Below are 27,730 nucleotides of genomic sequence, written 5' to 3'. Positions count from 1 at the left end.
AAGTAGCTGCTCAGTTTGCCTCACAAGTGCTGAGTGCACCCCGCTTGCCAACAGCGCTCGGCAGAAAGAATGGTCACCCATCCAAGCGCCAGCCCAGCCCGAAAGCGCTTAACTTCGGTGATCTGACGGGAACCGGTGTTACCACCACGGCAAGGCCGTTGGCGTTTTATTAAATGCACGATGCATTTCTGACCCTGTGAGTCCATCATCAGGTGTAACTTGTCTTAATACGTGATTTATTTTTGTTTTTGAATGAGGTGAAATGCATATTCCTGTCATGAAAAGGTTTGATGTTAGGTTATGGATTTCGTAAGTCAAATGCGGAAAATATGTGCGAAATAGTGGAAAAAACTGAACAGTAAAGACTTACCACATAATTCAAGAAAGGCGTATTTAATTTTTTAACACCATCATACATTCTTTCCTCTATCCTGTTCACGCATATCACTTCACTCAAGAGGCACATTTGTATACACTTTTGTGAACATTTCACGGATGTTGCCGTACTTGGTTTGATCAAAGATGAATTTATTCTTAGTGCCGGAGATCTAATTAGTAAGCAGTTGACATATGCAGGGAATAACTTTATAACATATCTTTAAAATTACTGAAATAACTGTGGCTTGCGAAATTTGTTTTTTTTTTTATTTTAGGGATATATACCTCAAGTTGTTCTAACAGATTTAGGGTCTTACTACTGGCTTCATTATATAGTACAGTCCGCCCCGATAGCTGAATGGTCAGCATGACGGACTGCCGTCTTAAGGGACCCTGGTTCCATTCCCGGCTGGGTAGAAGATTCTCTCCGCTCAGGGACTTGCTGTTGTGTTGTCTTCATCATCATTTCATCCCCATCCGACGCGCAGGTCGCCCACGGTGGCGTCGAATGTAGTAAGACCTGCACCAAGGCGGCCGGACCTGTCCCGTAAGGGGCGTCCCGGCCAATGACGTCAAACGCTCATTACCATTTGTAGTACTACCAAATTGTTATCTAGACTGTTGATGATATGTTTCGCTCCCAACGTATGTCGTGCAATAACTGATATCTCGAAGTGGTTGTGGTTTGAAGCATTTATGTATTCCAGAAAGCGGGTTTTGAAGTTTCTGCCTGTTTCCCGTACATAGTAGGCAGGACAACTGGGGGATGATACTTTGTATACTCCGCTGCTATTGAATTTTTGTGTATTTGATTTCACGTTATGGTCGGATAAGTTTCCTAACTTATTGTTAGTTCAGAATGCAACTGTTACATTAGCTTTTTGAAAAGGTTAGCGACTTTTTGTGATGTGGGTCCCAGGTATGGGATACTGGCAAATATTTTCTCTTTTTTCACAGTGTGGCCGTTTGTTGCCTTACTTTTGTGTACTTCCTCCATGCCAGCGACAGGAGTTAAGTCTACGGCGCCGCGTCGCTGCCTGCCTCAGCCCATGCGGAGTCTCACAGCTAACAGCGCGCCGCACCAACTCATTCGCGTCAAGGCCACTGAGTCGCGGCTGGCAGCGTGATGCGCGCGCTGGCCCCATTTGACGTTCGGCTCCTGTGCTGCTTCCCAGTAGCCGCTCACTAACCCTGAACTGTGCAAGGTGAAATGAAAAAACGCGTTATGCTTCCGTGCCGCTCGCATAGCTCACCAAGCGCAAGGGCGCTGTATCCACGTTTGAAGTGGCTTCACCGCCGCCGCCGCCGGTCACCTGCGTCGGCTTAACTGCCGACGCACCGGCCACAGGCGCCGTCTCACGCTCGCTGCTGGTCAGCCCCCCCCAGCTACCGTTTCCGTTAGGGTCCTGGCCTCAGCGCCAGGGACGCCTACGTACGCCGCAGTGCAGCCAGCTGCCCCACCGCCCTTACCGCTGCTACGTCGGTAAGGCCCTCAGCGGCAGCCTCTGCGCCCCGCCCCGCCGTCTTCACCGCCGCCGCCGCACCGCGCGCATTGCTGTGTACTCAGTAGACATGGGCTAACTGAAACACATAATTGTTTCGAAACAAATGAGACAGTACAATATAATGTTTCGAAACAGTGAAACAGTTTGTAATCATAAAATGAAGGCTTTCACGATCGGATGGTACTGTTGTTGATAATTCTTCCGGGTTATATGGCCGTGATCCATGGAATTCTTCTATTCCTAACGTTTCGTCCAGTATTACGTTGGACATCCTCAGAGGTTTGGGTGGTCCTGCTGAGTCCTGCCCACTGACGAGTCGGGTGTCAGAGAGGTAAAGAAGCATAAAAGTCTTTGCCGACTGGGAAAAATAGATAAATCGGCCGTTGCGGAACATCCACATCAGTCAGGTGACCATGTAGTTAAGTTTTCTGAAACTACAGTTTTAAGTGCTACCACGAACTATTATCCACGACTGTATAGGGAGGCTATCGAAATTTATAAACATGAAGATAATTTTAATAGAAAAGAAGAGGCCTTGAAATTAAGCGACATATGGACAGTGGCGTTACAGAATCGATAAGTGATTTTTGTCTATGACGGACTATTATCGATAGTTACATTTTATCTTTGATTCGTTTTCTCTCTGCTACTATGTGCAAGCTAGACCACGCCAACTTTCCTCGGTATTTAGGCCGCTCTCTGACGCCCGACTCGGCAGGACTCAGCAGGACCAGTCATACCTCTGAGGATGTCCAACGTAGCATTGGACGAAACGTTAGGAATAGAAGAATTCCATGTAGCCGGTCGGAGTGGCCGTGCGGTTCTAGGCGCTACAGTCTGGAACCGAGCGACAGCTACGGTCGCAGGTTCGTTAGGTTTATTTAGTTCTAAGTTCTAGGGGACTGATGACCACAGCAGTTGAGTCCCATAGTGCTCAGAGCCATTTTTTGAACTAAACAAAATACAGTCAAATACAAATTCAGTGCACATTTGCCAGAGAAGAACAAAATCATCTGAAACTTTACTGTTTCATTTCTGAATAGATCTACTCTACCTATTCCAAATTGTATTTTAGAAATATCATTTTTGATACTTTTTAGCTTGAAAGACGGGATCGTCTCTCTGTTATTGTTTGCCCCTGCACTGAAAATATGCGCTCACCTGGAACAGAGGTGGTCATAACACAAAGACGTCATTTAATTATTTCAAACAGCGTAGGAAACAGCACATGATTTTATTTCCACCATAGCAATGGATCTTGTGATCTTTGTATCAGTGGCATCTTCATATATTTATCAAGCTCGGCTATAGTGCAGCACGTGTATGTTATAAGAGATGTGTAATCAGACTGAATGTTTTTCGCACTTTTATTATTTTGAATGCGAATAGTGTGCGTTATTTTATTGTTTGTTGGTGTTCATAAAACGGATATTACGTCATTTCGGAATATGGCAGTCAATTAGAAACGAAGCTTTATTTTCGGAAACCTTAAGCTTCATGCTGTTGTGTGTCAAAAAGATTTCGACACACTTGAAAGTGTTTCATGGAGTGCATGTAAAATGTGTTTCAATATCTGTACCGTGCCCGAATCTCGTCCGAGACAGAGCGGAATGAAAAGTCACTGTTTCGATACAATTAGTCCGTTCCAAGCATAAGTGGTCTGGAGCAGCGTTATTTTGAAACAGCGATACAGTTTGTGTGTCTGGCAAGAGATCGAATCTGCTCCCGAGACACCACTGTTTCGAAACAGTGAAACAAAGCCATTTCGAAACACTGAAACAGTTCCACGTATCGATACACTATATCGAAACACAGAAACAGTGGCCAAGTCTAGTACTCAGGCAAGACAGTCATTTGTTCAGAGAAGAGCGAAGAGAGCGAACAGGTGTTCTCAGATCACTAAATCATAGTATAGAATTAAGCTGTGCATCGTATGCAGTAACTGCCCGTTGTTTGGAGGTGTCTAGATTTAGAAATACGATTTGAACTTCAAAATTTTGTGAGTATGGATACTGTGACGTACGTTGAATGTGTAATTGTTCCTAGATAAGCACTTCAGATGTATGTTGGTTGGATAGTTAATTCCTGTGTAATTCAAACACATACTTCGGTTGGACACGATTACTGCAGTGGATTTCTTATCCATGTTTTAAATTCTGTTGTCGCTGAAGTATTTCGTGCTTAGTTGTAATGAAGAGTTAATACATGTATATTTTTGAGAGTCTTCAATTAATGTCCAGCGATCTGCAGCTTGTAAAATGTGTTTGGCAAATCACAGAGTCTCCCAACTGTTCATGGCATTTTTTTCCATTTGGTTTTCGGGTCATGCTCCATTTTATTTTACTTCGTCTTTCCTATAAGCATCATTTCTGTGCCCTCTGATGAAAGTTGCTTCCTACTCCGTGCTCCACAGACGTGAGCGCCTTAAATAAATAAAGGCATCGTGTACAGCTAACTGCACAATAGACTAGCACAAAGCGAATGACAAAAGCATTCACATTTGTGCAAGAATTGGATATAAAATGGAAACATCGAGAGCCGCATGCTTGAACATGAAAGCAGATGCTAGCCAGGTCTGCTGGTTGTGCTACTGTAACTGACCATAACGGCAACCGAGCAATATCTTCCACACTTTGCAGGTGTCAGTAGTGGTCAAAACAGTGTCCTGTGGAGTTGTGAGCCGCGCGGGATTAGCCGAGCGGTCTTAGGCGCTCCAGCCGTGGACTGTACGGCTGGTCCCGGCGGAGGTTCGAGTCCTCCCTCGGGCACGGGTTTGTGTGTTTGTTCGTAGGATAATTTAGGTTAAGTAGTGTGTAAGCTTCGGGACTGATGACCTTAGCAGTTAAGTCCCACAAGATTTCACACACATTTGAACATTTGGAGTTGTGAGAACGTTATGTCGGGGTTAAGTGAACTGGAGCGACGGCAAATTGTCGGTGCCTGTATGATGGGTGCTTCCGTGAACAAGTCAGCCGAAGTGTTTGGTGTTTCAAGAGACACCATACTGAAGACGTATACCGTATGCAGGGAAAGCGGAAAAACATCATCCCCTAACTCACAACGCGGACGAAAGTGTTTGTTGAGTGATTGTGACGGGCGTCATAGAAAAATATTCTGACGAGAAACAAAGGGGAAGAAACTACGCCGGCCGAAGTGGCCGTGCGGTTAAAGGCGCTGCAGTCTGGAACCGCAAGACCGCTACGGTCGCAGGTTCGAATCCTGCCTCGGGCATGGACGTTTGTGATGTCCTTAGGTTAGTTAGGTTTAACTAGTTCTAAGTTCTAGGGGACTGATGACCTCAGCAGTTGAGTCCCATAGTGCTCAGAGCCATTTGATTTGAAGAAACTACAAAAGCCACTTGCAGAGGTGAACGTCGCTCACGCGAACCTGGAATTTCAAAACCACTTATCAGTGATACAAATGCCAGTAAAAGGAAAACATGGTGCCGACGCCATAAAAACTAAATTATGGAGCGATGAAAGGAAGTTATTTCGTCTGATTAGTCTTGTTTCCATTGATTCCAACTTCTAACCGAGTTTACGCCACAAGCGTGGAATATGGCACGGTTTCGGTGATGATTTGGTCAGTCATATCGTGGTATTCCATGGGCCCCATGGTTACTCTGGAAGGTCGTATCGCTTCCGAGAATTATGTTACTATTTTAGCTGATCAGATCTATGCCACGGAACAATATTTGTTTCCCATTAATGATGCTGTGTTCTGTGACGACGGGGCCACTGTTCACACAGCTCATATCATTCAGGACTTGTTTTGTGCCGGCCGTGGTCGCCGAGCGGTTCTAGGCGCTACAGTCTGGAACCGCGCGACTGCTACGGTCGCAGATTCGAATACTGCCTCGGCCATGGATGTGTGTGACGTTCTTAGGTTAGTTAGGTTTCAGTAGTTCTAAGTTCTAGGGGACTGATGACCTCAGCAGTTAAGTCCCATAGTGCTCAGAGCCATTTGAACCATTTTTGACTTGTTTTGTGACAACGGGGATGAATTATTTCATCTCTCCAGCCCACCACAGTCACCATATATCAATATTATGGAGCCTTTGTTGTCTACTTTGGAGAGCAGAATGCGCGATCGCTGTCCATCCCTTTCATCGTTAACCGAACTTGCCACTATTTTGCAGGAAGAATGGTGTAAGGTTCCTCTGAAAACCATACACGATCTGTGTTTCTCCATTCCGAGACGACTGTAAACTCTTCTGACAAGGGAACCTCCCCATCGCACCCCCCTCAGATTTAGTTGTAAGTTGGCACAGTGGATAGACCTTGAAAAACTGAACACAGATCAATCGAGAAAAAAGGAAGAAGTTGTGTGGAACTATGAAAAAAATAAGCAAAATGTACAAACTGAGTAGTCCATGAACAACATAGGCAACATTAAGGATACTCTGAGCTTAGGAGCGCCGTGGTCCCGTGGTTAGCGTGAGCAGCTGCGGAACGAGAGGTTCTTGGTTCAAGTCTTCTCTCGAGTGAGAAGTTTACTTTCTTTATTTTCGCAAAGTTATGATCTGGGCGTTCGTTCATTGACGTCTCTGTTCACTGTACTAAGTTTAGTGTCTGTTTTGCGACCGCACCGCAAAACCGTGCGATTAGTAGACGAAAGGACGTGCCTCTCCAATGGGAACCGAAAACATTTGATCGCAAGGTCGTAGGTCAACCGATTCCTCCACATGTAAAAACCTCTGATATATTCTATACGACACCGGTGACGGCATGTGCGTAACATGACAGGAATATATTGACGACCCGCCTAACTTGTACACTTGGCGAACGGGTAAAAAGATCCTTCTACCTTGCCCAATTTAGGTTTTCTTGTGGATGTGATAATCACTCCCAAAAAAGTGATGAAAACGTAAGAGTTTGTCACATAAACTACAACAAATGAATGCAACAGTTTCACAGTCGCACAGTTTTCCCTGTGCTCTGTCAAAACATATGTTTTTAACGTTTTCAAATTTTTCCGTGTGTAGACCGTCAAATCCTGCATATGTCCAAGCAATTCTGAATATGTCCTGGAATTTTGGTGAGAGAAGTTGATTACGAGTGAGTGCCTAAACTTTGATAATTGTCTGAAAATGAAAAATTAAACCTTTTACTCGAGGGAAGCTTTGAACCAAGGACATCTCGGTCCGCAGCTGCTCACGCTAACCACGGGACCACGGCGCTCATGAGCTCATATTATCCTTAATGTTACTGATCTTGCACATGGACTACTCAGTTTGTATATTTTGCTTATTTTTTTCATGGTTCCACACAACTTCTTCCTGTTTTCTCGATTGCTCTGTGTTCAGTTTTTCAAGGCCTATCCACTGTGCCAATTTATAACTAAATCTGAGGGGGGTGCGATGGGGAGGTTCCCTTGTGAATGCCAACGGATTTCCTGCACCGTATTATGCATGGTAATGTGTTGTGTTTTTGTTGTTTCCATACATTTGTAGACCCTCTGTACTAATCTCATGCTGACGTGAAATCAAAGGACAATTGAAGGACACTATAGCTATTCATTTATTGCCAAATTATAGAGCTGTTGCCGGCCGGAGTGGCCGAGCGGTTCTGGGCGCTGCAGTCTGGAACCGCGCGACCGCTACGGTCGCAGGTTCGAATCCTGCCTCGGGCTTAGATGTGTGTGATGTCCTTAGGTTAGTTAGGTTTAAGTAGTTCTAAGTTCTAGGGGACTGATGACCTCAGAAGTTAAGTCCCATAGTGCTCAGAGCCATTTGAACCATTTTTATAGAGCTATTACCTGATGTTTAAAACAAGTCATACATCTTACAATTTTCGTTTTTCATCTTTTTACAGTTTCTTTTCTTTTGTTTTATCTACAAGATTTACACAGAATGTTACTTTTGAAAATAACAATAATTTAAGGTTGAAATATAAATAAAATTTTGTTCTTTTTTAAGAAGAATATAAATAGATAATACGATAGAGGATAGATTTGGTAGCTATAGCTAACACTTATTCAGGCGATTCTTACACGCTTTCCAGTCAGACACCTGTACCGGTAAATAGAATCGAATTTCGATTCTTGTTCGGTCGGCTGTACGAGGGCGGTTTCAAAGTTTTAAATAACATTTCAAAAAAATCAAGCTTCACCACGAAACTTCGTTCTCCACATATTCACCCTTCAACGCGAGAAACTGTTCCCAAAGATGGATGACTTGGTGGAGACCCTGATTGTAGAAGTTGCATTTTGGCTGTTCAGGAAACGTTCCACCTCGAAAGTTACCTCTTCATCATTCTGGCCACGCAGTGGTTTTCTCATCTGAGAAAAGAGAAAGAAGACACGAGGAGCCACGTCAGGAAAATATGGAGGGGGAGGGGAGAAGCAAAATTTGCAAGCCCAAAGGAGTAGCATGTAAGACTGTGTGTTGTGCAGAAAGAGCTCGGGTGTTTTCGTGGAACAGAAACAACCACTTGGACTTCATCTCGACAGCATCCTGAACCTGGTCAGGAGATTACTGTTTGGGAAGAATCGTTGTGGAGCTAAGAACTACCTACCTATCAAACGGGCAGTGTAGTGATGTGTAGCCCATGACGCACCAATACCCAGACGTAATTCATCCAGTATGAGAGAATGAAAGCACTTAGTGTCTAGAAGCAAGCTTTCTACAGAATTTCAAACTTCTACGAAATTTTTTTTCGCTGACAAAGCCCACAAAATAATGAAAGGAAAAATGCTTATCGCTTACTACATTTTCGTGTTTCATGGAGCAAACCTGGCGCATCATGTGTGACATTTTAATTTATTACGTCTTTACTACTATATGTGTTCGCGACACATTTCGCAGACAATATTCACATACAGCAAAGAATGTACATACCTTCAAAATTACATCGTTGTACGACACACGGTTCAGCAGATATGACGTCATATACATTGAGAGGCATGAAGAACTGCCGCATCATTCATAACGTTTAAATTTCTTACGTCTTTACTACCAACACCATTTGCACCACATTTCCGAAACAGTATCCTCATATGCTGCTGAATGTACCTGCAAAATTATAGCGTTATACGAGATATAGTTCAAGACTTAAACCTAACTAACCTAAGGACATCACACACATCCAGGCCCGAGGCAGCATTCGAACCTGCTACCGTAGCAGTCGCGCGGTTCGAGACTGTAGTGCCTAGAACCGCTCGGCCACTCCGGCCGGCGCGCTGCCAGTGGAAGGTAGTGTGACGCGCTGTGTCTAGACATGAGGACGCCCTTTGCGTCAGCAGCAACGTACGTAGTGAAGGCACAGTTATTCTGGCGCGAAGCAAGTAATCTCACTTAATAACTATTTGCTAATAAGTCACTTTTTCCAATACAGATATTAAGAGAAGACTACAGGTCATATGCACTTTCTTACGACAACATTACAACGCTAGAAATCGATCGTGTTAATAGATAAATGAATAATGTTTAAGCTAACGAAATTGTCCAAACGGCTACGAAATATCACGATTGTTAGTTAGAACGAGGTACAGGATTCAACGCACAGTCGGCTGTCGCCGATTGGATGCCTTCCGATCTAGTTCTGTCGTAAGAACATGCTCATTGTTAGTTTCCAATTAATCATTATTAACTGTGTCAATATTATCAGTTTATGGTATTTAGTAGATAAATACATCATAATGGCATCCGTTTTGAACGTTATGCGTATAATATAGTTTCCCGCTTCATAACTTAGAATCACAGGAAGTAGAACTGCACTTTACACAGAACCTGAGGGCGCTGATGCTGCTTTTGCGAGTCACAGAAACTTCTCGACAAACAAGAATCCTACGAGAAGTGTCACTAAGATAGTCCAAGGACGGATTGTCTTAATCTCCGCAAAATTCAGATGGAAAAGCACGGCCAATCACACTGTAAGTCTCTTACACAATCCTCTACGGACTCACTGGCTAAACTGAGATATTGGTTTAGTACAAGTGGGATATTTTTGCAAGCTGTATAGTCTCTTAAAGTTGTTGTGAGCTCAGCTCTTTGGGGTCTGCGATGATAGGGAAAGGAACACACAAATTCCCACGGAGAGAGGGATGGTGTTGGTGGGAGATGCTTTATGTGTAGTAATGAACATGAAAATAAATTTAGCATATTGAACAATTACTGTTAGATTGCAAAGACTGGTAACAGCGAGAAGTAGCACATTGTCTGCGGACATTTACAGATATCTGCCAAGTGGATCTAGAGCAGCCTAGCTCAGTAAAAGCCGGCCGCGGTGGTCTCGCGGTTCTAGGCGCGCAGTCCGGAACCGCGCGACTGCTACGGTCTCTGGTTCGAATCCTGCCTCGGGCATGGATGTGTGTGATGTCCTTAGGTTAGTTAGGTTTAAGTAGTTCTAAGTTCTAGGGGACTGATGACCACAGCTGTTAAGTGCCATAGTGCTCAGAGCCATTTGAACCATTTTTTAGCTCAGTAAAACATTTACAGACCTTACATACAAATTAATAAACAATGATTTCATTTTGCTGAATTCGTTTACAAATTTTCGAAGTTGGAAGTTCTTGGTGAATTGAATCCGGTACCTTTGTGTCTGAAGGCCAGCACCTTGTCGAGGCGAACAAATTGATAAATAACAATTGTTCAACAACTTATAACATGTTCAACTTGTCTTTGGGCATGTACCTCTTAGTATTGCTCGTTACTCGGTGATACAATCGAGATTTTTCGTAATGCAAGCCACTGCTCCCAATCAGCACCACCTGTGGTGCTACTGTAGCCACTACACAGTGAATGCTTAATTTTCGACATTGAGCTGTCGCCTAAATTTAATTTCTTATTCATTGCTGCAAGTAAGTGTAATTGTGAATGCGAATGCCACTATTATGCGCATTCTTGAAATTTTGTTATTTCCCTGCATCACTTCCGTCACAGTAGTAAAAAATTAGCACGAGCTGAGAATGTTGTTAGCACTGCGGGAGTTCTTCTCCCGCAACATTTCACTCTCTGCGGCGGCAGTGGTGCTTACTCCTTTGTTCCATATGCATCAGGAAAAGTTAAATGACGTATACTGTTTGGCCACGACGGCAGCTGCACAATAAGGAACAGTGCGGGCAGACAGTGCTGTACAATACTGGCAACTGTGCGTGTTCTACCGATAGTTTTCCGTCGTCGAAATGAAACATGGATCTGTGTTTCGTGAAATCGCATTATAGGTCTTCACTCATGGTCACTCACTGCCAGTCACAGTGCAATTAATCAACACTCTGGTAATGAAATAATCGTGTGGGATTGTTGGCCGGGAGGCCCCATCCGGGGAAGTCCGGCCGCCGAGGTACACGTCTTATTGCAGGTGACGCCACATTGGGCAACTTGCGCGTCGGTGATAATGATGAGGAAGGATGATGGAGACAACACAACACCCAGTCCACGAGCAGAGAAAATCTCCAACCCGGCCGGGAATCGAACCCGGGCCCGCTGTATGGTAGATATACACGTTACCACTCAGCTAAGCAGGCGGACACAATGATGACAATACAATACTACAAACTGAAAATTTACATACGTTAGCAGTTGTTCCATCGACGACGACTTTCGACATATGCCTACAAATACCGATCAGATTCTGGGCTCAATTGTAGCTGCGAGTCAGTTAAAACTGATTTATCCTTACCATTTTCCACAGGTTCAACTTCAGCACAATTTTCATATTATGATTTGACGATGAGCACAGTTTTCATTAAATTCAAAGAAGCTTGAACATCAGTTGAATGATCACTAATACCGGAAATAAATTTCCTGTATGAGTCCGCGATCATTGAGAATATTTCGTGAATAAAACCGTCAAGAACGCTTATTAATTTTTTTCTTTTTATTACGATGTTTCGGTTACTACCATTATTAGATATTAAAATGCTTAGAACGCATGGACTAGAATAAAAAGCAACCTAGAATTACCAGTTTATTCAATAATTTCATCATTAGAATCCCAGCGATCGAGGCCTAGAAAACCATCGAGGTAGATATCAGTCATCCTGAAGAGCAGTAACTAGAACATTCTAGAAGCCTGGAACTATCAATGGTTGGAACAATCTTCCCTGAAGCATCATCATCCACTCAAAACTCCCTGGGAGCGATCCAGGTTTTCATCAGCCCGACGAAAAAAAGTGCATACTGAACAGGATCAGAAGTGAGCGCGGCAGATGTGGAGCACTGGTGCACCATTTAGGATGAAAATACTCCCTGAATGTGACTGCGGAGAAGAGCAGCAAACAGTACATAACATAAGATTTCAATGTTTTCTCAGAGGGTTCAGAGGGACAATGTCTCTAGAAGCTTATAATTGTATTTCAAGTCTGGACGTAGAGCTATGAACCCATTACGAACTTGAGTTTGCGTGTATCAGAGTAGAAATGAACCGCCATCAGCCAGAACATCATGACCACCAACCTAACAGCCAATCGGTCCAACTTTGGCACGGATAAAAGCGGCTACATGCCGTGGAATGGAACCAATGAGGCCTTGGTAGCTCGCTGGATGGAGCTGACGCCACATCTGCACAAGTCCCCAATTTCCGTGAATTCCGGGAAGGGGGCGATGAGCTGTGATGCGACGTTGAATCACTTCCCAGGTGCGTTCGATCGGGTTCAGATCTGGTGAGTTGGGGGACCAGCACATCAATTGGAACTAGCCACTGTGTTCCTCGAACCACTCCATCACACTTTAGTCTTGTGACAAGACGCACTATCTTGTTGAAAAATGCCACTACCGTCGGGAAACATGGTCGTCATGAAGGGGTGTATGTGGTCTCCAACCAGTATCGATACTCCTTGGCCGTCATGGTGCTTGCACGAGCTCCACTGGACTCGTGGATGCCCAGGTGAATGTTCCCCAGAGCACAAAGGAGCCACCGCCAGCTTGTCTCCGTCCAGCAGTACACGTATCAGAGAGCCTGTTCCCCTGGAAGACGACGTATTCGTCCAGTGCCGATGGTCACGTGCCTATTTCAGTCGTAGTTGACGATGTCGTGGTGTTAACATTGGCACGTACATGGATCGTTGGCTGCGGAGGTCCATCTTTATGAGTGTTCGGTGCACTGTGTGTACAGATACACTTGTACTCTACCCAGAATAAAGTCTGATGTTAGTTCTGCCACAGTTCGCCGCCTGTCCTGTTTTCTCAGTGTTTCCAGCCTACGATGTCCGACTGTTGTAATGACGGGTGGCGGCCAAACCCCACGACGTCTGAACATGGTTTCACCTTTTTTTTGTTTCGCCACGTGCTGAAGGCACTCACCACAGCACTCCTCGATCCCCCGACAAGTCTTGCTGTTTCCGAAATGCTTGTGCCGAGTCTCCGGATCACCACAATCTGCCCTTGCTCAGACTGAGATAGATCGCGCAGCTCCCCGATTCTACACACGGACAGCACTCTCACTGATACTACGCGCACAGTTCGTGTGTCTGACTAGCAGTCATTTCTCGCCAGGTGACGCTACTATTGATTGGACGGGTTTACATCGATAGTAGGCTGGTAGTCATAATGTTCTGGTTGATCAGTGTATAGAGGGTGGTCCATTGATAGTGACCGGGCCAAATATCTCACGAAATAAACATCAAACGAAAAAACTACAAAGAACGAAACTCGTCTACCTTGAAGGGGGAAACCAGATGGCGCTATGGTTGGCCCGCTAGATGGCGCTGCCATAGGTCTAACGGATATCAACTGCGTTTTTTTTAAATAGGAACCCCCATTTTTTATTACATATTCGTGTAGTACGTAAAGAAATATTAATGTTGCTTTGTGATAGATGGCGCTGTAATAGTCACAAATGTGTAAGTACGTGGTATCACGTAACATTCCGCCAGTGCGTACGGTATTTGCTTCGTGATACATTACTCGTGTTAAAATGAACCGTTTACCAATTACGGGAAAGGTCGATATTGTGTTGATGCATGGCTATTGTGATCAAAATGCCCAACGGGCGTGTGCTATGTATGCTGCTCGGTATCATGGAGGACATCATCCAAGTGTCCGGACCGTTCGCCGGATAGTTACGTTATTTAAGGAAACAGGAAGTGTTTAGCCACATGAGAAAAGTCAACCACGACCTGCAATAAATGATGATGCCCAAGTAGGTGTTTTAGCTGCTGTCGCGGCTAATCCGCACATCAGTAGCAGACAAATTGCGCGAGAATCTGGAATCTCAAAAATGTCGGTGATGAGAATGCTACATCAACATCGATTGCACTTGTACCATATTTCTAAGCACCAGGAATTACATGGCGACGACTTTGAACGTCGTGTACAGTTCTGCCACTGGGCACAAGAGATATTACGGGACGATGACAGATTTTTTTGCACGCGTTCTATTTAGCGACGAAGCGTCATTCACCAACAGCGGTAACGTAAACCGGCCTGATATGCACTATTGGGCAACGGAAAATGCGTGATGGCTGCTACAAGTGGAACATCAGCGACCTTGGTGGGTTAATGTATGGTGCAGCATTACGGGAGGAAGGATAATTGGCCCCATTTTATCGATGGCAATCTAAATGGTGCAATGTATGCTGAATTCCTACGTAATGTTCTACCGATGTTACTACAAGATGTTTCACTGCATGACAGAATGCCGATGTACTTCCAACAAGATGGATGTCCGGCACATAGCTCGCGTTCGGCTGAAGCCGTATTGAATAGCGTATTTCATGGATTGGTCGTCGAAGCACGATACCATGACCCGCACGTTCACCGGGTCTGACGTCCCCGGATTTCTTTCTGTGGGGAATGTTGAAGGATATTTCCTATCGTGATCCACCGACAACGTCTGACAACATGTGTCAGCGCATTGTCAATGCATATGCGAACATTACGGAAGCCGAACTACTCGCTGTTGAGAGGAATGTCGTTACACGTATTGCCAAATGCATTGAGGTTGGCGGACATCATGTTGAGCATTTATTGCATTAATGTGGTATTCAAAGGTAATCACGCTGCAACAGCATGCATTCTCAGAAATGATAAGTTCACAAAGGTGCATGTATCACATTGGAACAACCGAAATAAAATGTTCAAACGTACCTACGTTCTGTATTTTAATTTAAAAAACCTACCTGTTACTAACTGTTCGTCTAAAATTGTGAGCCATATGTTTGTGACTATTACAGCGCCATCTATCACAAAGCGAAAAATGTGGTCCAACTGAAACATTACTATTTCCTTACGTACTACACGAATATGTAATAAAAAAAGGGGGTTCCTATTTAAAGAAAACGCAGTTGATATCCGTTTGACCTATGGCAGCGCCATCTAGCGGGCCAACTATAGCGCCATCTGGTTTCCCCCTTCAAGGCAGACAAGTTTCGTTCTTTGTAGTTTTCTCGTTTGACGCTTATTTCGTGATATAGTTGGCCTGGTCACGATCAACGGACCACCCTGTATATTTGTTATATATAACTTTCTAGTACTTCTCCTTTCGTCATACGAAAAATAAAATAAAATAAAGTAATATAATCTTCCAAGAACCTTCAGTGGATGTATCGTCTGCAAACTGTGGTGCGAATAGTGTCAAAAGTGAAGTAATAATAAACTGAAACATCATGTCTGAACCTGAATTTTTTTTTCTTTTTTTTGCATGAACAGTGATAAACCTTTTTCCTTTCAACATTTTGTGAGGACTTTCATCGAGAAAAAGTTTCCTAAATGTTTGAAATGATGTGTAAAGTTCTTTGGAATTTGCGAAGTGCTCACATTCTCAAATTCTAGATGAATACAGTCCGGTATTTGCGGGCCGTCAGTTACGCTGCCCTAATACAAATAAACAGTTTTTAACAGAAATAATCACCTTACTGCGTTAAGCTTTTGAAATAAGATTGTACCTGTTAATGAGTAGGTTATGACTGCATTTTAAATTTTTAAATCCGGTCAATAAATATACGAAATACTGAAAACCAAATTTTTGTTGCTCCTGGAAGCCATTAGACAGGCAATCTGCAATGGTGGTGGATTCTAGGTTAGTTGCTTAGTAGTACAGATAAGGCAATATATTATTCTGGTTTTCCAGTCTTCTGGCACACTTTCATTTTCCAATCAGTTGTTTTTTAGTGCATGCATTTCATGTATTACGGATTGAGCGCCAAATTTTATAAGTTCTGACACTGACCTGTCTTCTTCAGGTCATGGCTCTTATTCAGTCTGTATATCCCCGCCTCCACCTCATCTATTGTTGGCGTTTCTGCCTTTTCCCCTTTCCTCTTCCTGTTCTCTACATTATCCTCCTTTTCCTGTGAATCTCTTAATCGCTGGTATGAATTGGCTCGGAGCATGTATTCAAAATACTGTACCCATCTCTGAAATATGTTTTTCGTCTCTAGTTATCTCACCACTTCCAAAACGCCGTGCATAAAAACTAGAGTTCCCGGTGCCAGTACATCAGGATCTGTTGGTAGTAAAGAGGCAGGATCAAGTGCTTTGGATACCTCATGGATTAGGAACCATTTGTACACCCAACAGAATGACCGTCTTAGTGTCACTATCCGACAGTATAGAGTCGAAGTATGAATATTACACACTTCTTCTTGCGTAGGCAAATTGAGTAAATCGGTTGGTTCTTTATACATTTGAAGTTATCTACGATGGCCTTGATGGGACTTACGGAGGCACCGTTAATTCGTGGGCGGTTCCTTGAAAAGCCCCACAGAAGGGATGTTTTACTACATTTACGCCGTCACCAAAACCCAACCAAGGATTCCAAGACAGCTATGCCGGGAAATGGCAGAATTTTTTACCTTATATCCCTAAGATCACGATCCTGAAAATCGTTTAAAATTTTCTTTATATATTTATCCATTTCCAAGACGCAGAGGTTGGAAGTTACCCTACCTCTACACGTAAAATCCGGTATGAAGTGAAATCTAAATAATAAATAACCGCAGAATATTGCTCAAATTTTAGCGGTGTATTGTCTGTCTAAAACAATCATCACCCCGTTTTCAAAAATCTTTACCCATTATCGAGAAACACTCCAAAAACTCTTTTTTTTAACCAAAATCCAGCCGCGGATTCCGAGACGGATATGCACAGCAAATAATTGTTAATTTTTACGATGTATTCCTAAGATCCCGATCTCTAAAAACCTTGAAATTTTTTTTTCATTTCTTTGTGCGTTTCCGAGATACAGAGGATTAATGTTACTCTACTTGTACACGTAAAATCCGGCTTGAGGCGAAAACATAGATTACAAAGTGACGTAGCACGGAAAGTATGCTGTAAAGCGTCTCTGTTATCATCTAGCTCTGAGCACTATGGGACTTAACATCTGAGGTCATCAGTCCTCTAGAACTTAGAACTACTTAAACCTAACTAACCTAAGGACATCACACACATCCATGCCCGAGGCAGGATTCGAACCTGCGACCGTAGCGGTCGCGCGGTTCCAGACTGAAGTGCCTAGAACTGCTCGGCCATTCTGGCCGGCTAGGAATCCAGGAACCCCATGTTTTAATACTGAAGGACATCATTTTTTTTTTTTTTTTGCACGTGAATCAGATCTAAGGGGTAAAATCAGTTTTGCGTTATTTCAATGTCACATAAGTAAACTATCTAAATTTTACTGACCAACACTTTTTTTTTCATATGAGTTACTTGGCCTGCTGGAGTAGCCAAAAAACGGAACGAGCAGAAAAAATGCTTCTATTGGAGCACAAAAAATGTGAATAGGTTCCTGTTTATTTAAAAGGCTGTGACTGAAAAGTGGAGAACCAGCTGCCTCCTCTACCTTCCTCAGCACCTTCAAAAAATTTCCCATAAACTTTGGTATGCCAACATACTTGTGCTCTTTTCTTCTGAGAGAAAAAAAGACAGTGGCGGTGACAAAGAGACGGAAAAGTAATAAATACAGGACGGTAGTAGACAGTGGTTGTGTAATACAAAGAGCGAAGGAAACAATGACAGTGTAAGAGAAAGAGAGGGACACAGTGTCAGTGGAACATAGTTGGTAGTGTTGGGACAGTGCTAGGAAACGAGTGATGGAGACAGAGCTGTGGATGGGGGGGAATAAAGAGGAAGAGAAAGTAGAAGTGGGTGAGAGCTAGTGACAATGAGAGACAGAGTATATGCCAATGACGATGGGGAAGCGACGGATAATGACAGTGAGCAGAGAGAGCAGCAGTAGGAAGAAAAGAATGAGATATTAGCAGCTAGAGAGAGCAAGAGGGTGACAGTGATAGTGCGTAAGTAGTAGGACAGAACGAAGGGGTCTGTGGCTTGGCACAAGAGACAATGACAGAGAGACACAAACAGATAATGGGTTGGGGTTGGGTTGGGTTGTTTGGGGGAAGAGACCAAACTGCGAGGTCATCGGTCTCATCGGATTAGGGTAGGATGGGGAAGGAAGACGGCCGTGCCCTGTCAAAGGAACCATCCCGACATTGACCTGGAGCGATTTAGTGAAATCACGGAAAACCTAAATCAGGGTGGCCGGACGCGGGATTGAACCGTCGTCTCCCGAATGCGAATCCAGTGTAAACAGATAATGACAATGAGTTGGACTGAATGAGTGTGTGAGAAGGGGCAACTGGGAGTGGTTGGGTATGAGTGACACAGCGATGGGCTAGGGGGTGTGAGTCAGTTACAGTGAGAGGAGCTTGTGGGAGTTTGTCGTGAGCTACATATTAAAAAAAGCGCGAATATGTTCGCATGCCAAAATTTTTGGGAAAATTTTTAAAGGTGCTGAGGAAGGTGGAATGAAGCGGCTGGTACCCCACTTAAGTCATAGTCTTTTCAATAAACAGGAAAATATTCTCATTTTTTTCTCCTTCGATTGGAGCAGTTTTGCGCTGGTTTTTACACGCATTTTATGTTGCCCGAAAATGTAGAGGAAGAAGTGGGCGGAGAAGGACGTGCTTACCGGTTTCAGCTGCGCTGCCAGGAAGGATGAACAGACTGAATGGCGAAGCCGGGAGGGCCGTGGCCTGTTGGCAGGCTATGAAACGCCACGTGCGATAAAACTGCCGACCACGGTGGCGCCCGTGGCCACTTACAGCGGCAGATAACTTCCTATTGATCGGCACGGCCTTCGTTCGACGCACGACGCAGGCCGCACGCCGTTTTCCTCTTCGCACTCGGGAACATCTCCTCCCTCCCCCCCCCCCCCCCCCCCGCCATGGCCACTCAAAACCAGCCGCCAGCATCCCTCCATCCCCCCCCTCCCCGCGCAACATACATTTACCGGGAAATTGCCGCCGTAAATTAACCGCCCGCTGAAACAAATGAGCAAATTGCTTTTGCCAGAGCGGCCACAAAAACATACACGATTCGCCTTTCAAAGGCAGCGTAATCACTTACCAAAAAGAGAAAAAAGTACATTGTTTATCGACACTGTCCACGCTCATATTCTACATTTAATTCGCGTACAAAGGAATAAGCGTAGCAATAAACGGGATAAAATTAACAATATCCAAAAATAAACCAGATAAAATTCGAAATATTCGCAGAGGTGTTTAGAATAAAATAAGCAGTACACTTTTAAAAGATTCAGTAGCGGTTTCCCTTGGCATACCGGTACAGTGGAACAAGTACATTGCCTGGCACAAGAAGTAAAGCACCCAGAAGGGGAGGAGGAAACGAAATGAAACTTGATGGGTTGAGAGGATATGTGATGCTATTTAATTGATTACAAAACTGACTCAAATTTACGAATAACATAGCAGTATGAACCCACTTATCAGTATGACACTGCACCCCCCTGTCCTCGATGCGTGTACTGATCTGGTTGGGGAGGGTGTGCAAATGGTTCAAATGGCTCTAAGCACTATGGGACTTAACATCCGAGGTCGTCAGTCCCCTAGACTCAGAACTACTTAAACCTAAATAACCTAACGACATCACACACATCCATGCCCGAGGCAGGATTGGAACCAGCGACCGTAGCAGCAGCGCGGTTCTGGACTGAAGCGCCTAAAACCGCTCGGCCACAGTGGTCGGCGGGAAGGGTGTCAAAGGACCGTTGTTCCTCATTGAGTCAACCTGTTACACAGCTGTTTTAACTGGTTCTTTATATCCTGGTTACTGGCCCTGAGGCGCAGTTTACGTTCATTGAGGCACGTGCCAAGTGTGGACGAACATTGTCCTGTTGAAAACTGGCCCCACGATACTGCCCGATGAGAAGAAACACATACCGTTGTGCCATCACAGTTCCCTCAACCATTAATATTCGTTCCTAAAATCATAAACGGCGGCTACCTGCACCACGACATCAGGAGTAACGCCGCCGTGTCTGTCTAAAACATTATAAGAAAGGGATATCCTCCGAGGTCGCCGCCATATTTGTCGGTGATGGTCATCCGGGATAGTACAGAAGCGCAGTTCATCGCTGAACACAATCCGGCGCCATTCGTTATCAGTCCATGCTTCCCAGTCGTGGCACCACTCCAGACGTAGCCGTTTGCATTGTTGTGTTAACGGTACCCTACGCATGGGTTGTTAATTCCCTATTCAGGCTGCAGATTGTTGCAGGTAGTCTATTACTTATTCTCAGATGGCAGGCGCTGATGTGAAGGAGTTATGATGTGCTTGGTGGAAAATACGGTGATCCTCCCTTGTGCCGGACAGAGGTGGTCAACCTCAACCTTTGACGACGAGTATGCTGGGCCTCACGTTCCCATTTAGCCCAACATCTGGCCACTCTCACATTCGAATGGCCCAAAAATCTGGGTATTGCACGACTCGACCAGATGGCCAAATGGAGACCCACAATAAGGCTGCTACTTTGTTAGGTGCCGATCAGGTTGTCTTACACGAGTACACGGCGTCTTGTGTTCATCACAGTGCGCTCACGGATGACTCTGTTCATGCATTTATACAGCTTACCGGGGAGTACGATTCTTCAACTCTGTACCAGAGTTCATCAATCGTAGTGGCTGAAACCACTTTCTCGGTAACCCAAAACTAGATGTTTTCCATGAATAAGACATATGGAGAACGTACTGACAGGGCAACAAGAAGGTCACGATGGTAGGGCAACATGTCGTGTTGTGTTACTTTACTGACAGATAATATCACCTGGCGATCGAAGACAGAGCACAGCCATAGACCTCAGCACGTCAGCAATGCAATGGCTGTTGTCTAAATTACCAGCTATTCTATTCAGAGGTGGTCGCGTTGTGCACTCACAGCACCAAATACTATCATGTCATGTCAGGGGATGGACTCATGTGATGACGACGAATGCAATCTGGCAACGATCGTTCTCCTCGGAGGCTCCAACCAGGGATACGTCCATCGTGAAGATCGCACAGCCGGAACTCTTCTGAAAAGACAACGTAGTGTCACTCGCGAGTCCAGTGTTTTGGTTGGATGCTCCAGTGTCCGCGCCCCTCTCTCTGCTGCCCCGTCAAAGGTCACATCAGTAATAGTCATAGTTCAGACAGAGGTGCTCCAGACGTTGTCACGCTGACTGTTTGGGTACTTCTCTTACTGTAAACAAGCTCGTTTCGTAACTCAGAGTACATGACGTGGCTATACAATACCGGAGGTGCGAGCGAACAATATGTCTGTCATCTTGGGAGCTATTCGCGCGAGGCCGTTGAAACACTGCACAGTATTGAGTACGACCCTCCTGAACCGATCGATTCAATATTTGCATGACAGTCGCGGGATCCTGACGAATGCGAGCAGCAATACCGAAGAACGGTAGGCTACGATCCTGCTGCTATGAAATTCCGAGACGTGCTGGTTGACGTTTCTTCTTCTTACACAAGGCATGACAGGATCTTCGCACAGAAAAACAATATTGAAATGTGATTTCTGAATGAGTAACCCGTTGCTTAACCTTTCCTCTCTCAGGGATTAACAAAAAGGTATGGCCAAACTTTCAGGACAACATTCCTCACAGGTAGAGCAATAAAATGTGTTGTATGGACATAGATCCGGAAATGCACCATTTCCATGTCAGAGTACATTTTGTACTTCTATTCATAATCACATTAATCATGCAAAGCCGGCCGGAGTGGCCGTGCGGTTCTAGGCGCTACAGTCTGGAACCGAGCGACCGTTACGGTCGCAGGTTCGAATCCTGCCTCGAGCATGGATGCGTGTGATGTCCTTAGGTTAGTTAGGTTTAAGTAGTTCTAAGTTCTAGGCGACTGATGACCTCAGAAGTTAAGTCGCATAGTGCTCAGAGCCATTTGAACCATTTTTAATCATGCAAATACACAGAAACAGGACGCACGAGCATTATATGAAACTTTTTTTACGTGAAATGTTCCGCACTCAACGTTCGACGCCCAGAGAAATGAAGGAAGGAACCAAGGGAAGGAGTAGAGTTTAAAGTCCCATGGACAGCGGGAGCGTTAGAGGTGGAGAACAAGTTCGGTTTAGGAAAGGATGGGGAATGAAATCGGCCCTGCTCTTTTCAAAGCAAGCATCCCAGCTTTTACCTGGCGCTATTTGAGGAAAATGCGGAAATCCTAAATCTGGATTGTTTCCAAACTCTGCGGACCTAAACCCACTAGATTTTTATTAGTGGGGCATTTGAAAGCTCTTGTGTAGGGAAGCCCGCATTGTGGAATGCTGTGACACAATTTGCATATCTCCTGAGAAAATGATTCAAATGGCTCTGAGCACTATGGAACTTAACTTCTGAGGTCATCAGTCCCCTATAACTTAGAACTACTTAAACCTAACTAAGCTAAGGACATCACACACATCCATTCTCGAGGCAGGATTCAAACCTGCGACCGTAGCGGTCGCGCAGATCCAGACTGTAGAGCCTAGAACCGCTCGGCCACTCCGGCCGGCCTCCTGATACACATCAACGCATTAGAGATTCAACCCGACTGCAGGTCGATGCCTGAATCCTTTCTAACGGAGGGCATTTTGAACATTTCATTTAAGAAAATGTTTCGTGCTGTGCTGATACGTTCTTTTCGAGTGTGTTTCCCGTGGTTAATATGCTGAAAAGTCGTAGCAACTAAGCTCTAATATGAAACTACAACGTCTCCGGACTAATGTCCTTGTAAAATATTTCTTCCACTACGTTTCAGGAATTCTTACTGCAGGTTTGGCCATAGCTTCATATTACACCTCATATACAAATTATAGACGGAGTTACCCCTGCCTTCTTTGTGGTACTGTGCTAAAATACCAACAATTTGCATATCCGGTCACGTCGTACACTTGTTGCCCGTGTGATGTTTATTGCACGCCGTCTTCATGGCGTCTGAGTTTTAATGGCCAGCAGCGTAGATCCATAAGCGCGAGCAAATACGTACGATAAGAATTCTTCATGTTGTTGGAAGTGAGGTGAGCAGTCCTGTGTCGTGTGCGAACATGGGGTTGTCCTCGTCGACGTAGAGTAACTGCAGGTATTAGGCCGCACCAGGCTGAGGCATGGGTCACGTCAGGCAGCACACTGGGAGGACGCTGTTCATCGATTAGCCCGCCCGCAGCCACCCACCCCCTGCATTCTTTCTATAGATAAAGCTCTGCCGTCCCCAAGCTCTTATATTCATGAACTTTCCGTGGATGTAGCTTCCTTCTCGCTTTATGACACACACTGACTTTCATCTCTCCCTTGCCCTGCACTTTCTTTTTTTTCTATTAAGCTAGGTTCATGTTGTGGGTTCCTGTAGACATGTCCTAGTTCATGAATCACGGGCAACGTATGAGTGGCCAAGTAAGTGGTCCCGACAGTCAGGATACCAGTTACTTTGGAAGAAGGCTGGGCATCTGGGACATATTCTGAGTCGTGCTCACCTTTGCGCTCATACGGCAAAGACTACCAAATCCACCGGTTAGTCCCTCGACCGTTAGGGGTGAAACCCTAGGCTAGCAATCTGCTTCCCTGGTACTTTAAATATGATACTGACAACAATCAGAGCAAAATGCCTCGGACCTTTGGAGGTGACGGAGTCCCACCTCTAACTGACAAACCAGGGACTCCTAAGATACGACTTGGCAAACAAATGGTAATGAGATGGGGAGCTATTAATATCAATGGGGGCTATTCTGGGAAGAAGGTAGAGCTGGCAGAGGCTGCAAGTAAGATGGGGCTGGATGTTTTAGCTGTTAGTGACATTCGGGTAAGGGGTGAGAAAGAAGAGGAAGTTGGAGAATACAAGGTCTACCTGTCAGGAGTCAAAGCAGGAATAGCACACAGGGGTGTAGGGCTTTACATCAGGTAAGAAATGGAACCCAGTGTAGTTGCAATAAGGTATGTAAACGAACGACTGATGTGGATAGATTTGACAGTGTCTATCAAGAAAATTAGGATTGTGTCAGTATATTCGCATTGTGAAGGGACAGATCAAGATATGATGGATAGTTTTTATGACGCACTCAGTGATGTAGTTGTTAGAGTAAAGGACAAGGACAGTGTTCTGCTCATGGGTGATTTTAAAGCCAGGATTGGAAATCGAACAGAAGGGTATGAAAAGGTTATGGGTAAATTTGGAGAGGATATGGAGGCCAACAGGAACGGGAAACAACTCTTGGATTTCTGTGCCAGTATGGGCTTAGTAATCACAAACTCCTTTTTTAAACATAAGAACATTCACCGGTATACTTGGGAAGGCAGGGGAACCAGATCTGTCATTGACTATATAATAACAGATCAGGAATTCAGGAAGGCTGCGAGGGACACACGTGTATTCAGGGGATTCTTTGATGACACTGATCATTATTTAATCTGCAGTGAAATTGGGATTGTGAGGCCGAAAGTGCAGGAGGTCAGGTCCATATGTAGCAGGATAAGAGTGGAGAAACTTCAGGATAAGGAAATCAGGCACAAGTACATGACAGCGATCTCAGAAAGGTACCTTCTAGTTGAATGTAGTCAATTGCAGTCATTGGAAAAGGAATGGACTTGGTACAGGGACACAGTACTAGAAGTGGCTAAAGAATGTCTTGGAACAGCAGTGTGTAAAAGTAGGATGAAGCAAACAGCCTGGTGGAATGACACAGTCAAGGCAGCTTGTAAAAGGAAAAAGAAGGCGTATCAAAAATGGCTACATACTAGAATTCAGGTAGACAGAGAAAGTTATGTTGACTCTGAAATTATTGGTATATCTGAACACTTCTTAAATAAGGAGATAATTCAGAGGCTTCCTTTTCCAGGATACAGGTTGGCTGGCAGCTTTTCTAGGAGCTCTTTGCGGTGTGGGGGAGTAGCCATGTATGTGAAAAACGGTATCCCATTTGAGTCAATTGATGTTTCAAAGTACTGCACTGAAAAGGTGTTTGAATGTTGTGCAGGTGTGGTTAAATTTAGTGGAGCTAAATATCTTACTGTTGTTATTTATAGATCCCCAGACTCCGATTTCACAACATTTTTGCTAAAGCTAGAGGAGGTTCTTGGTTCACTTTATAGGAAATACAAAAAGTTAGTTATATGTGGTGACTTCAATATTAATTGTATAAGTGATTGTGCAAGGAAAAGGATGCTGGTAGACCTCCTTAATTCATATAATCTTATGCAAACCGTATTCTTTCCAACGAGAGTGCAAGGGAACAGTAGAACAACCATAGACAATATTTTTGTTCATTCGTCATTATTAGAAGGGCATTCTGTTAGCAAAAAGGTGAATGGCCTTTCAGATCATGATGCACAAATTTTAAGTCTAAAAGATTTTTGTGCTGCAACACATGTTAAATATAGTTACCAACTTTTTAGGAAAGCTGATCCAGTTGCTGTACAGACTTTTGTAAACCTTATCAAGGAACAACAGTGGCAAGATGTTTATAGTGCTGATACAGTAGACGATAAATATAATGCTTTTCTCAAGACTTTTCTCGTGCTCTTTGAAAGTTGCTTTCCGTTAGAACGTTCAAAACAGGGTACTAGCACAAACAGGCAGCCTGGGTGGCTGACTAAAGGGATAAGAATATCTTGTAGAACAAAGTGGCAATTATATCAAAACGTTAGGAACAGTCAAAATCTAAATGCAGCAGCCCATTACAAACAGTATTGTAAGGTGCTTAAAAAAGTTATTAGGAAGGCAAAAAGTATGTGGTATGCAGATAGAATAGCTAAGTCTCAGGATAAAATTAAAACCGTATGGTCAGTCGTAAAGGAAGTGGCTGGTCTGCAGAGACAGGTCGAGAATATAGAATCAGTGCGTAGTGGGGATGTCCGTGTTACTGATAAGTCGCATATATGTACAGTACTTAATAATCACTTTCTGAATATAGCAGGTGAACTAAATAGAAACCTAGTCCCAACAGGGAATCATATAGCGCTCTTACAAAAAAGTGTTCCGAGACTGTTACCTGAAATGCTCCTCCATGATACTGACAAGAGGGAGATTGAGTTAATAATTAAATCACTAAAGACCAAAACTCTCATGGATATGACGGGGTATCTAGCAGAATACTGAAGTATTGTTCCACGTATGTTAGCTCAGTACTTAGCCATATCTGTAACTTTTCCTTTAGGAGTGGTCGGTTTCCTGACCGATTAAAGTACTCGGTAGTGAAGCCACTTTATAAAAAGGGAGACAGGGATAATGTTGACAATTATAGACCTATTTCTATGCCATCGGTGTTTGCTAAAGTTATCGAGAAGGTTGTATATACAAGGTTACTGCAGCATTTAAATTCACATAATTTGCTGTCAAATGTACAGTTTGGTTTTAGAAATGGTTTAACAACTGAAAATGCTGTAGTCTCTTTTCTCTGTGAGGTTTTGGACGGATTAAATAAAAGGTTGCGAACGTTAGGTGTTTTCTTTGATTTAACGAAGGCTTTTGACTGTGTTGACCACAAAATATTACTGCAGAAGTTGGAACATTATGGAGTAAGGGGAGTAGCTTACAATTGGTTCGCCTCCTACTTTAAGAACAGAAAGCAGAAGGTAATCCTCCGCAATATTGAGAGTGGTAATGATGTTCAGTCCCAATGGGGCACTGTTAAATGGGGCGTTCCCCAAGGGTCGGTGCTGGGGCCACTGCTGTTCCTTATTTATGTAAATGATATGCCTTCCAGTATTACAGGTGATTCAAAAATATTTCTGTTTGCTGATGACACCACCTTGGTAGTGAAGGATCTTGTGTGTAATATTGAAACATTATCAAATAATGTAGTTCATGATATAAGTTCGTGGCTTGTGGAAAATAATTTGATGCTAAATCACAGTAAGACTCAGTTTTTACAGTTTCTAACCCACAATTCAACAAGAACTGACATTTTAATCAGACAGAATGGGCATGTTATAAGCGAGACGGAACAGTTCAAGTTCCTAGGCGTACGGATAGATAGTAAGCTGTTGTGGAAAGCCCATGTTCAGGATCTTGTTCAGAAACTAAATGCCGCTTTATTTACCATTAGAACAGTATCTGAAATAAGTGACATTTCAACACGAAAAGTAGTATACTTTGCATATTTTCATACGCTTATGTCATATGGTATTATTTTTTGGGGTAATTCTTGTGATTCAAAAAGGGTATTTTTGGCTCAAAAACGGGCTGTTCGGGCTATGTATGGTGTAAGTTCGAAAACCTCTTGTCGACCCCTATTCAATAGTCTGGGAATTTTGACATTGCCCTCACAGTATGTATTTTCTTTAATGTCGTTTGTTGTTAGCAATATTAGCTTATTCCCAAGAGTTAGCAGCTTTCACTCAGTTAATACTAGGCAGAAATCAAATCTGCATGTGGAATGCACTGCCTTGACTCTTGTGCAGAAAGGAGTGCAGTATTCTGCTGCATCCATTTTCAATAAGCTACCACAAGAACTCAAAAATCTTAGCAGTAGCCCAAACACTTTTAAGTCCAAACTGAAGAGTTTCCTCATGGCTCACTCCTTCTATTCTGTCGAGGAGCTCCTGGAAGAGATAAAAAATTAAGCAAATTCCAGTGTTACATTCTTGATTTTCTTTATTTAAACTAACGACTTGTCACCTGAATAT

The sequence above is a fragment of the Schistocerca piceifrons genome, chromosome X (assembly GCF_021461385.2).
Source record: "Schistocerca piceifrons isolate TAMUIC-IGC-003096 chromosome X, iqSchPice1.1, whole genome shotgun sequence".
NCBI lineage: Eukaryota > Metazoa > Arthropoda > Insecta > Orthoptera > Acrididae > Schistocerca > Schistocerca piceifrons.
This window is presented reverse-complemented; position numbering follows the sequence as displayed.